Here is a 12,087-nt window from a genome sequence, read left to right as displayed (position 1 = left end):
TTAATACATTTACAATCACAAGGAGCAGGGGGCAGAAATAGGCCAAAACTGAATGAGCTATCCTGTATGTCTATGAAAGGCACCTCCTTCCTTGTGCAGTATAAAATGAATTAATCACCATCAATTAATAAATAAAAGTGCATGTCATTGAATAGCATGCACTGTCATTAATTAACAGCTTTGTTGATAATTTTACTTCTGCATTGCTTGGATGCACTGTGACTGTGAAGTTGGGTACCCAGAACTGATGTCATCAAAAAATTACACAATCAGAGCAGCTACACAATAAAACAGCCTGCACCATAAATTAAAAACAGTGGAAACGCAATTGGGATGAGGCATAAATCTTCTTTAAAAGGCTCCTGGTGCAGATTATTGAAATTCAACCAAATAAATAGTTGTTTTATGATTGTTGTCTGCTAAAATAGTATCGACAACGCCTCAGGAATTCCATGAACATCTGCCGATTTTTTTTGTCTGGAGAGTTGAATCGGTCACCAATTTGCAATGTTCCATGAAGCTTGCCTTTGAGTTTGTTAGTATGGTGCTGCTTCTTAACCTGACTCCTTAGATGAAACTGCTCTGTAAGCCTTCTAGATCGGCTTCACCTATGAAAAGGAGTGAAGCCGAGAAGGTTAATGGGGTGATCTGATGAAGGTCTTCAAGATTATGAAGGGTTATTGTCACAGTTCAAGATTTAACATTTTTTTTCATGGACAGGATTTAGGAATGAATTACATTTTAAGTGTTTTATTTTAAAACAAAGTGAATCCACCCTGGTTTTAAAAAGCCACCGAAACATTTGGGGTAATTTTAACCCCCTAAAACGGGTCGGTTTGTGTCGGGTGGGAAGTTAAAATGTTAAAATTTCAAACAAGAACCCAACCCGCCTTGAACCCTCTCACTTCTGGTTTTAACAGAGGCGGGATGAGGGGTGGGCGACCAATCCTCTCTCAGAAGGCGGGTCAGTCGTTGAATCCTTTTAAGGAGGCTGTGTGCCTTCATTTTAACAAGGTTTGTATTTTTTACTGCTGCCGCCCAGGTTTCCCTAGCCTCTGGAAACCCGACAGGTAAACATAGAAACATAGAAGATAGGAGCAGGAGTAGGCCATTCGGCCCTTCGAGCCTGCTCCGCCATTCAATGAGATCATGGCTGATCATCCAAATTCAGTACCCTGTCCCTGCCTTCTCCCCATATCCCTTGATCCCTTTAGCCTCAAGAAATATATCCAACTCTTTCTTGAATATATTTAATGAACTGGCCTCCACCGCCCTCTGTGGCAGAGAATTCCACAGGTTCACCACTCTCTGGGTGAAGAAGTTCCTCCTCATTTCAGTCCTAAATGGCTTACCCCTTATCCTTAGACTATGACCCCTGGTTCTGGACTCCCCGGCCATCATAAACATCCTTCCTGCATCTAGTCTGTCCAGACCTGACAGAATTTTATAGGTTTCGATGAGATCCCCTCTCAATCTTCTAAACTCCAGTGAGTATAAGCCCAATCGACACAATCTCTCCTCATACGTCATTCCTGCCACCCCAGGTATCAGCCTGGTGAATCTTCGCTGCACTCCCTCCATGGCAAGAACGTCCTTCCTCATGTAAGGTGACCAAAACTGCACACAATACTCAAGGTGCGGTCTCACCAAGGCCCTGCACAACTGTAGCAAGACATCCTTGTTCCTGTACTCGAACCCTCTTGCTACGAAGGCCAACATACAAGAAGGGCTGGATCCATAAGTTAAGTGTCTTTACAGCACTGCTTATGGGCCAAGAGGAGCAGGAGTGTTTCCTCCAGGCTCAACAAGCTAATCCTGTAAACCACCACCCCCAGAACCTCCACTATCCCCCCTGGTCTTCCTGCAATCACCGTCTCCCCGTGATCACCGACCCCACCCTCCCATCTCCCACTGACCCCCCTCCACGATTAACCCTGACCCCTGATCCTCCAAACCACACTCTACACAACCCCACCCCCCAACAATCTCTTCCCCACACCACCACTAAACTTACCTGCTCCTCGGCTGTGGCCTTTTCTGGAGCCTTACTCACCCAACAGGCAGCTAAGCCGATCAATCAGGCTGGCTTTCAGGCAGGGAAATTGGGGGAAAAAATTTCACACGATGGGTTTCTCGACCATAACTCCACAGAGGATGGTTAGAATGTAGAATTCTTTGTCACAAACCACTATTGATGTGGAGCCACACGATCAGAAGATACTTCCGAATGAGTAATTCCTTTGGTCTATCTTAGTTCATCCATGCAGAATAACTCGAATATCTCCCCTAATTGGTCCTTAAATGTTTTCAGGTTTTTTCATCTCCACTACTTTATCCTGAAGCTCATGTGTTGCTCACCCTTTGTCTGAACAAATGCGAAAAACTTAAAGGAAAATAGTATTCATTAGAAAGATGGAGAAAAAAAGTTTGTGACACGAGAGAAAGAGTAAGAGCAGCAAACTAGATGGAAGAGATCAAAAGTAGCACCTTTGAAAGGTAAATTGTAAAATGAAGTGATATTCCTGAATAAAAAGGATCAGATTTTATATCATTAGTTCTTTATAATGTAAAAAGTTAACCAAATTGTGCTACTGAATTTGTTAGATTTTGCCTTGCCTTTCCATACGATCTCAGCAGGCTCTGCTGTACTTCAAACAGTATTGAAATTATAAAATAAAACCTTATGAGACTTTTTTCCAAACACGTAATTATAGTTAAATATAGACCAGACTTCATTAAAATGCCAAAATATATATATATATATTTTTATTTTTAGATAATCAGTCTAATAATCTACAAATTCACTGGTAATGTTATAAATCATATTGGAGACTTTAAAAACTCAATTTTATGCATTGCTTTTGTGGGACAGGGAGTTATTTATACTGCACTGTGTTCCTTTAGGTTCATTTAGGTTCATTATTATTTCTTACTTTGACCAATATTTTTGTGCAGACGCAAAGGTACATCATCTTAACTTTCTTTTGGGGCCAGAGCCAATGTTTTAGATGTCTTTCAGAACTTATTCCGAGGTGGGAAAACTGGAGCCGCTGAGATAATTTTGGCTGGACCTGAAATTTTCATTGGCTCTTGGACCAAACAAACGGTTGTGGAATTGGCTATATTCCATACAATCGATTCTCCAAAGCCAAATTCCAGCTCAGTTCAGAGTTGAGGCTACTTTATTGGTTTATACTTCCCTTTTCCACGGGAATTCTGTGACTGACAATGAAAATAACCAGTAATATGGTGCTGCGCTGTCAGTCACATTATTAATTGGAATTGCTGTTGTCTAAGGGAATGACATCCATAGGAAACTAGCAGGTAAACAGTGTGGAATCAAAAAGTGATTCATTTTAAAATGGCTGTAAATTTGTTTTAGCTGGTTTGGTTGATTAGCTCCAGCCCTTGTTGTTTTTGTTCATTTTGAATTATTAATGGTTCTAGTTTTCTTTTTGCTATGCGCAAGTTGACTTTGGGGCCTGGCTGCAATCCTGGCATAAATCAGCCACGAGTGCGACTGGAGAGATAGCGGGGAGGAAATCAGCTGGTAGCCAGAAACACCCATATTGGCACAGGTAGCTGCCAAAAATATCCTAAAAAGATGACCCCACCTTGATTCCTGATACTCCAGCAGAATCAGGAGAGGAGGTCAGTAGCAGAGCAAGATTCCACTCATCATTGAGTAGCCTGCTGCCACTTGCAGCAAAGTACCAATGGAACTGCACCCCAGCATAAGTCAACACCTTCAAGAATGATGGGGAGAAACCTGGGGGGGAAAATTGGGTTGCGCCCCCTTTGGGGCGCTAACTTCGCCGCAGCGCTACTTCTAGCGCCCCGAAAATATTAGCACCCCCCGCAGCCGAAATTCACCGGTAGTGCCCCACCTCCCTCTTGGGGCGCTGCGAGCCAATATCGTGGCACTATGTGCCGCAGTACTGCAGGCCTTCCTCCCTTTATTAAAGGGGAGTGGCCTAGCGCAGCGCAACCCGGGGCCCAGCTGGGCCACCAGGGATCGGAGTGCCGGCAAAAGAGCTCAAGGGAAGTGCCGGGCTCACGGAGAGCAGCTGGCACCCCGTGGGGGGGCTGTAGAGGAGGCCGGGGATGGCAACAGGGGCAGGTGCTGCCAGGCGGCCAGCAACAAAAATGGCCACCCGCACCTTGCCTTTAATTTGCGCTGCCCCAGACAGGTAGGCCGCTCTGACCCCTGTCGGACATAGCGTCCAGCGGTAAGTCAGGGGGCGCTACTGAAGATCGCGGCCGGGGCACGAGCGGGGCGCTGTGCACGGCGATGACGTCATCGCCGGTGGCGCAGCTCCGCGAGGCTATAACGGTTACCGCCGCCGCTAACCTCCCGCTGAATTTCGCGTGATGCGTTGGCAGTGCCGCGCCCAAGCGCTAGTTGCTTTGTGTCCCGTTAGTGCCCAGCAACCAAATTTTTAGGCCCTGAAACCTTAAAGCTTCCAAGACAATAAAGTTCTCCAAAAGTTCTGAGACTTATTAAAATAATTGAGCAAAAACTCTCACAAGATCTTAATTTAACATTACAATCGATACTATGTAGCCCACAAATAATCTTGTTCTCTCTCAATATCTTTTTCTTCAATGAAAACAAGTAGCCATAATTTTGCGATATATTTTTACATTTATTCTCCAGCTGGATACTGTTCTTGTTAAATTAAATAGAAATAAATAATCCTGTTGGATAATCGTAAAAAAGTTAAAAACAATCCTGTAGATGGATCATGACGAGTAGATGAATTGTTTCATCTGAAAGATTTGATGTGGATAGCATCTAATGACATGTCATTTCATGTCACTTCTAGACATTACTGTTATTGAAAGGGATTCTCTAGTGTATACTCAAGTTCTGCATCAAACAGTGATAGGTTTTGTAAGGAGTGACAAAAGGTTTGCCTAATACATCATATTAAAATATATTTTTCATGTCACTGGGGCATGCATACGGCACTTTCACAAGTAAATTTGTTCTAACAATTCGCAACCCATTCAGCCATTTCATCAGTAACCAATAGATCAGTCACCCAAATTGTGCCAATATTTTCCAATTAATCAACCCTCCATATAGTTAAGCCCTGGTCAGCTCGCGAATAGGCAAAATTACAGATAGCTTTTCGTTGTCAAAATTTCAGGATTGTTGAAATTTTTATTTTCACTCTGTTGCTCAGAGACCTTGGCTTAGCATTTTGTTTTCCGATGATGCTCTCAGATAATTTTTTTTATACTTAGGTGAAATCTTTCAACATACAAGCCTAAAGGCTGAGTTACTGATACTGCTTCTAGGGAACAGTTTTGTTGTATTACATAATTATTGCATGTCCAGTCATACAACAAAAAAAGTAAAGTAGACCTGACACCTTGGCCCAGATTTTGCTGGAGCATGCTGCGATGGTTAGACTTTTTACCCCCACGCTTCAGCTCAAAAAATGTTTTGCCCTTTAAGTTGCTGGAAGTGCGAGCTGATAATGGCACAGCAAGGGCAACGAGGCATCAGGAACCTTGTTGAATGATGGGACTGACAGTGTATCTTCCTTAACCAATGAGATTTATGGATTGACAAAGAAACAGGAACAACAGAGAAAAAAATGGGGTGGATTAGAGTCAAATCAGATACAGAAAGAGAAATAAAGAGAATGAAAGCAAGATTGAATTACGAGAGAGAGATAATGAGACAGAAAGGAGAAGTAAGAAAAAAATTAAATTTAAGATTTGAAAACTCTTTACAACAATTGACAGTCCACAATTTAAATTGGGCTGGATTTTCCACCCAGAGGCGGGTTTGGGGCGGGTTCCAGACCCGCTCCCGGATACAGTCGCTCTGTGCTAATGATTTTGAGTAGATTGGGCTTATTAAGCCCGCTGTGCGCGTTACCCGGCCCAATCAGTGGGTGCAGGTCTGCTGATCTCCTGTGATGATGTATTTGAAGCCGCTGTATTTAGGGGGCCGTGTACCCTTTGGCTTCAACTTCCATTTTGATGCTCCTGCGTGCTGGTGGTTGCCGATATGACAGCACCTAGATCAAAGGCTGCTCCCCATTTTGACAATGACTCTCTCCATGTTCTTGTGGAGGGAGTAAGAGGGCGCAAGGAGGTACTGTTCCCTTCTGATGGAAGGAGGAAGCCTCCTCAGCACACCAAGGCAGCCTGGCTGCAAGTAGCTGAGGAGGTGAGTGCAAGGTCTATCTGTACACACACCTGGGTCCAGTGTAGGAAGAGGTTCAATGATCTCCTGCGTTCAGCAAAAGTGAGTATAACAGCACACTTACCTTCATTCTGCTGTGCCTGTCTTCACATCCCCATCACTCTGCATTGCCAGCCCTACTCCTGCACATCCTAACTCACCCCAATATCCCTTGCACCGTCACCCATTCCTCTCACCCTATGTATAGAATCACTTCCCCATCTTATTATGCACCCCTCACACCCACCCTCAATATTATGCAATGACAACAACTAACAACTCACAAGGAGGGAAATTGGTATTGGTACCTCACTCTATCATAGGCTCCCTCTAAACATCTATCCTATCCATTCTTTACACTCATTCCACCAGGCTCACTAAAACTGCACTTCTGTCACTCATTGCAGGAAAAGAGATCCCACAATAAGAGGAAGAGGGAGAGAACAGGAGGAGGACCACCATCCGTGGTGCAGCTACCCATGCTGAGGAGGCAGCTCTGGACATTGTTGGAGGTGCTGAGGAGCTTGAAGTGGGGGACGGAGAGACAGGCTCAGTTGAACAACCTGGTGACAGAATTATTTTCTAACCATCTGATTTGGCATTCATGAGTGACTCATATGGGATCTGATGTTCATAGAAATTGAGTGCTAATTATGTGCACAATGGGATGTGTCTGCAACCTTCATATCACATGTCTAAATCATGTCTTTACTTTCCCACAGGACCATCAAGAGCCCCCCTCCCTACTGTCCAGGAGGAAGAGCAGGACGACTCCTCAGAGGAAGCAGCATCCTCTGAGGGAGCAGCGCCAGTAGAAATGAGCGCACCCAGCACCAGCGCAGAGACGCACACTTCGGTGGGTCCAACACGAGATCGACAACTTACAAGTGAGCAAAAGCAGATGGTGGAGACAGGGACAGCAGTGGAGAGTCCTCGTCGGAGGCCGTAGGACACTCCTATCTCTGCTGAGATGCATGCAGATGCTGAGCCTCGGGGGACAGCCAGAAAGAGAGCGGTACTGGAGGTTCAGGAACAAGTGCAGAAGGCTCTGACAGGGTTTGCAACCATGGTGACTGTGAGTGTGCAGAGAATGGAGGAGTCCATGTCAAATATGAGCAGTGCCGTGGTGCAGGCAATGGCGAATGTAGGTCCCACCATGGAAAGGATGGCAACCTCCATGGAGGACATAAATCATCAGACTCAGGAGAACATGGTAACACTTCTAAATAGATGGCCAGCTATGCAGGATAGATGGGCATCTATCGAGGAGAGAAACCAGAGGTTCATGGACGTCCTTGTTATGAGGAATGTCAGTACAGAGATGGGTCCTCATGGCCCCACTGATGTGCAGCAAGGTGCTCTCCAGCAACTTGCTAGCAGAGAAGTGCGAGTGGCCTATAAGAGGAATGGTGGTGGGAGGGGACATGGAAGTGGGAGCTCCTCTCCAAGCACACACACTGCCATCCCATTGCCAACCCCTTGGTCAGAGCCCCAGATGCCTCCCCCAACAGAGATAGCCGAGTCTGCCCCTGCACAGCCGTAGGAAGAACCGACTTTGGTGGGGCCCTCACAGGCTCCAAGACCCAGAGGATGACCGCTAAAGGCATCTAAGCAGGCACAGCAGGAAAGTGAGCAGGCTGCCTCTGCATCTGCTTAAGCCACAGGGGAAGCACCACATAGAAGCACACGTAAGAGAAAGCTAATACATAAATAGTCACAAGGGTAGTCACTTGGGTGCTTTCATATAAATCAATGTAACATTTGTGTTCTTTTATTTTATTGTATTAAAGTAATATCATGTGAATGTTTCAATGCATTGTTCTATGTGTGCTCACAATTGAAAGTGGCACAGCAAGGGGTGAGGACGCCTTTCATCTGTAGCAATGATGATGAAAGTGCTCGGAATGCACAGTTCCTTGTAGAGATGCTCTATAGTGTGGAAGTGGGGTCATGTGAACCTTCATGTGCATGTGGCAGCCACATGTCTGTGCTGCCTAAAGTTAGTTGAATCTGCCATGGATTAGGCCATCCCTTGCCTGACGGCCAGCAATTAGGTCGCGTGCTGGTAGCACTGGGACAGTGCCTCCGCCAGGTGTTCCTCATCTGCAGCCTCATTCGGCTCTTCCTCCTCCTCCTCTGAAGAGGCTGTGCACTCTGCGACCTGTTCCCCAGCACTAATCCCCATTACAGTGTGATGTTGTGCAGGCACAGCAGAACACGATGATTCTCGAGACCCTGGCTGGTGCATACTATAGGGCTCCACCAGATCTGTCCAGGCATCTGAAACGCATTTTGAGCAACCCTATTGTTTGCTCTATGATACTTCTGGTGGAAATGTAGCTCTGATTGTAGCGCTCCTCTGATGGCTTCCTCATCAGCGTCATTAGCCACGTCTTCAGGGGATAGCCCTTGTCTCCAAAGAGCCAGCCGGAAAGTTTGTTTGGCGGAGTGAAGAGCTGAGGCACAGTGAACTGGCGCAGGATGTAAGAGTCATGGCAGCTGCCAGGGCACTTGGTGCACACATACATGATGCTCTTCCTGTGGTTACACACCAGCTGCACGTTAAGGGAGTGGAAGCTCTTGCGGTTCACAAATACTGCTGGGCTGAGATAGGGTGCCCTGGTGGCCACATGGGTGCAGTCGATGACGCCCTGCACCCGTGCAAAGCCAGCCAGAGTGGCAAAGCCTAGCGCCCATGTGGTAACTTGCTTCATCAGTTGAAAAGTGGATGTAATTGTTGGACCTGGCAAAGAGGGCATCAGTAACCTGCATGATGCATCTGTGGGCAGCCGACTGAGAGATGCTGCTAATGTCTGCTGATGATCCCTGGAAGGACCCTGACGCAAAGAGGTTGAGGGTGGTGGTGACTTTGACAGCCACTGGTAAGGAGTGCCCACCTGCTCCTCTGGGCGACAAGTCTTGGTCCAGCATTGTGCAGGTGTCTGCGACTATCTCTCGCGAATGTCTCAGCCTCCTTTGGCACTGCTGCTCAGTCATGTTGAGGAAGCTCATCCTCTGCCTGTAAACCATGTGTTGGGGGTATCTCCTGTGGCGCAGGGCAGCCCTGTGCAACATCCAGCGGCAGAGGAGAAGGTTGGTGCTCTTGTTGGTGCTGCTGGTGTGCCTGGTTCTGCTGCTGCCGCGGCTGATCCTCTTCCGAGTCTGAGGATCAGAATGAGAGAATATAAATGGTTCCCATTCTGCTGTTATATATGACAGTTGAGGATGAGATGTTATCAGCAGTAAGTCAATGGGGAAATAACTTATTCCGAGGAGGTGACAGTGCATATAGAGTTCACAGCACACATTTACAACCTCAATACAGCTCAAAGGTATCTTCCAAATCATGAATTCAGCAAGTTCAGCCATTTGAAAGTGAACTGATGTGAGAGGTTATGTTTTATGCAGCAGTTGCAGCTGTGAACTATTCAGCTCGTTGGAAGACCCGACACATTCAGCTGGCGTGTTTGCCGAACGATGTGAAACATGTTGAAAATGTCTGAAAATGGAATAAGCCTGGCAAAATAGCAGTTAACAAGGACCTTAAGTGCCTCTCCCGCCGCTTGGTGTCAGGTCTGTTCTGAAGGTGCAGACCCGACACTTTGGAAACTGGCATGGAGGCAAGTTCAGAACCCGCTATCAATCATTTTGAATTTAACACCTGACCTGCCTCCAAACCCGCCCTCTGAGTGTTGGCAAATCGTGGCCATTGTTCTTTTTTGAGGCTAGAGAGGTTGATTGGCATTGTAGAGACATAAATCTCCTCATAAAAAAGGCACTTTGATTATAAGTATTACAAAGTACAAAATACTACAAAGTATTTACAGCACAGAAACAGGCCATTCGGCCCAACATGTCCATGATGATGTTTATGCTCCACACAAGCCTCCTCCCACCTTTCTTCATCTAACCCCATCAACATATCCCTCTATTCCTTTCTCCCTCATGTGCTTATCTAACTTCCCCTTGAATGAATCTATGCTATTCGCCTCAACTACTCCCTGTGGTAGAGAGTTCCACATTTTAACCACTCTCTGGGTAAAGAAGTTTCTCCTGATTTCCCTATTGGATTTATTACTGACTACCTTATATTTATGGCCCCTAGTTCTGGTCTTGACTGCAAGGGAAACATCTTCTCTATGTCTACCCTATCGAACCCTTTCATAATTTTGAAACCCTCTATTAGGTCACCCCTGAGTCTTTTCTTTCCCAGAGAAAATTGTGTAATGAGACAGGGTTAATTATTAATCTCATAGTAAAGGATTCTCTGGGGAAGAGTGATCATAATATGATAACATTTCAAATTGAGTTTGAGAATGAAATACTTAAGTTCTAAACTAGCGTCTTAAACTTAAATAAAGCTGGGGTGAATTGGCTAAAGTAGATTGGGAAATTAGATTAAAAGGTATGATGATAGATAAACAGTGGCAAACATTTAAAGAAAAATTCCAAAATTCTCAACGAATATACATTCCATTGAGAAATAAAATCTTCATGGGAAAAGTGATCCATCCATGGCTATCTGAAGAAGTTAAGGATAGTATTAAATTAAAAGAAGAGGCTTATAATGTTGCAAAGAATAGTAGTAAGCCTAATGACTGGGAGAGCTTTAGAAACCAGCAAGGGATGACCAAAACATTGATAAAAAGGGAGAAAATAGAATATGAGAGTAAACTAGCAAGAAATATGAAAACAGATTGTAAGAGCTTCTACAAGTATCTAAAAAGGAAAAAAGTAGTAAAAGTAAGTGTTAGTCCCTTAGAGGCTGAGACAGGAGAAATTATAATGGGGAGTAAGGAAACGGCAGAGACTTTAAACAAATATCTTGTATCTGTCTTCACAGTAGAAGACACAGAAAATATGCCAAAAATAGTGGGGAACCAAGGGGCTAATGAGAGTGAGGAACTTAAAGTAATTAATATCAGTAGAGAAAAAGTACTTGAGAAACTAATGGGACTAAAAAGTGAAAAATCCCTTGGACCCGATGGCCTACATCCTAGGGTTCTAAAAAAGGTCGCTGCAGAGATAGTGGATGCATTGCTTGTGATCTTCCAAAATTCCCTAGATTCTAGAACAGTCCCAGCAGATTGGAAGGTAGCAAATGTAACCCTGCTATTCAACAAAGGAGGGAGAGAGAAAACAGCGAACTATAGGCCAGTTAGCCGGACATCATTCGTGGGTAAAATGCTGGGATCCATTATTAAGAAAGTGGTAACAGGGCAGTTAGAAAATCATAATATGATTAGGTAGACTCAACATGGTTTTATGAAAGGGAAATCATGTTTGACAACTTTATTAGTGTTTTTTGAGGATGTAACTAACAGGATAGTTTTCTAAAGCTCCTGTGAAGCACCTTGGGACATTTTACTATGTTAAAGGTGCTATATAAATACAAGTTGCTGTTGTTGTTGTAGATAAAGAGGAACCAGGGAATGTAGTATATTTGGATTTCCAAAAGGCATTCAGTCAGCTGCCGCATAAAAGGTTGCTATGCAAGATAAGGACTCATGGGGTTGGGGGTAATATATTAGCATGGATAGAGGATTGATTAACGGACAGAAAATAGAGAGTAGGGATAAACGGGTTATTTTCAGGTTGGCAGGCTGTAACTAGGGTGCTGCAAGATCCAGTGCAATTATCCAAGTTTGCTAACAATGCAAAGCCAGGTGGGAAAGTAAGCTGTGAGGAGGACACAAAGAGCCTGCAAAGGGATATAGACAGGTTAAGTGAGTGGGCAGTAAGATGGCAGATGGAGTACAATGTTGGGAAATGTGAGGTTATTCACTTTGGTTGGAAAAATAAAAAAATAGATTTATTTTTTTTAAATGGTAAGAAACTATTAAATGTTGGTGTTCAGAGAGATTTAGGTGTCCCCATACAGGAAA

This window comes from Somniosus microcephalus, chromosome 12 (assembly GCF_052327205.1).
Source record: "Somniosus microcephalus isolate GS21.2 chromosome 12, FLI_Smic_1.0, whole genome shotgun sequence".
Classification (NCBI taxonomy): Eukaryota; Metazoa; Chordata; class Chondrichthyes; order Squaliformes; family Somniosidae; genus Somniosus; species Somniosus microcephalus.
This window is presented reverse-complemented; position numbering follows the sequence as displayed.